This window comes from Rousettus aegyptiacus, unplaced genomic scaffold (genome assembly GCF_014176215.1).
Source record: "Rousettus aegyptiacus isolate mRouAeg1 unplaced genomic scaffold, mRouAeg1.p scaffold_m13_p_3, whole genome shotgun sequence".
NCBI lineage: Eukaryota > Metazoa > Chordata > Mammalia > Chiroptera > Pteropodidae > Rousettus > Rousettus aegyptiacus.
Genome location: NW_023416306.1, coordinates 154,214,386 through 154,215,635, shown reverse-complemented (window position 1 = coordinate 154,215,635; position 1,250 = coordinate 154,214,386). Strand labels below are relative to the sequence as shown.

Below are 1,250 nucleotides of genomic sequence, written 5' to 3'. Positions count from 1 at the left end.
AACCGAGGATGGGCCTAGCGGTTTGAGATTTAACGAGCCCTGCAGGTGATTCTGACATACGCCAGGGCTCGGGGACCACTGGTTTATCTTTATTTATGTATTTATTATTTTTTTTATTTTTTATGTTTTAGGCTAAGCAACTCTTCGTTGACCTCATAGGTTGCAAGGACCTTGTCAGCTTACAAATCCCTTATTTTTTATATTTTTTATGCCTACAACACCCGGTCTTCCTAGGTGGTTTCCCATCCAAGTACTAACCAGGCCTGACCCTGCTTAGCTTCCGAGGTCAGATGGGATCAGGCTTGTTCAGGGTAGCATGGCCGTAGACTAGGGGACCACTGATTTAATTTTGACTGTGGTTGCACATTGGTGTCACCTGGGAAGCTGTAAGAACTACAGATGCCTGGGTCCTATCCTAGAGATACTGAATTAATGAGTCAGGAAGCTGAGCCCTTCATACGGGACCACTTATACTGAGGAAGAGCCAGACCTTTAACATCTTCCAAGTGCTTAGAGGGAGGAGAGAAATATTAGGTGACACTTGTCACAAACTCTCTTGCTCCCTTCTTTTCATCCACTTTTTTTGATGCCCAAGTTTAGGCTCTCATCATAATGTAGGGAGGAGGCAAGAGAATTGAAAATGTTAATCAAGACACAATCAGAGATCGCAATGTGTTGATTAGCCCTGCAGCCAGACGAGGAGGGCACCTGCAGAACAAAGGAAGATTTCTACTGGGATTGCAAACGACCCATTCCCCACATGGGTGAAGGGGAAATAGGAACCAAGAGTCATTCTCTGTGGCTAAAACCATAGGGAGCTATGGATTAAAGGCTGGGAACTGCCAGCAGGGCTTTCACTCTACATATTCTTGTCTTTTCACACTACTCTTCCTTTTCTTACTGTATGTCCATATCAAGGGAAATGGGTTAACAAAGTCTTTTAAACAATAACTCACAAGAACTAAAGAATGATATATAAACTGAACTCCCTGAACACTCACCCCCCTCTATTCGCTATCTTTCCAAGCCTCTCTTGGTCCCTCTCACTCTCTGTCTCTAAGAGGAGACCACACTCTGTGGAGTGTCCCCCTTTTCTAATAATCTTTCCTTTCTGCTGTAACTTTGGCGTGTGTGTTGAATTCTTTTTTCACTCTCCACCAAAGGACCCTCTTCTCTCGGTACAAGGCTTGGTCTTCCTGCCACTTGGGGAAATTTGTCCTGTCCTGCATCAACCATTTCTTGAATGATCT

General features: G+C 44.2%; 1 non-coding gene across 1 annotated transcript; it reads right to left on the bottom strand.

The window, feature by feature from the left end:
• Positions 1–209: 209 nt before the first annotated feature.
• On the bottom strand, positions 210–328 carry LOC118601228. Its single transcript, XR_004950272.1, has one exon. It is a non-coding gene; the product is annotated as a 5S ribosomal RNA (ribosomal RNA).
• Positions 329–1,250: the final 922 nt, after the last annotated feature.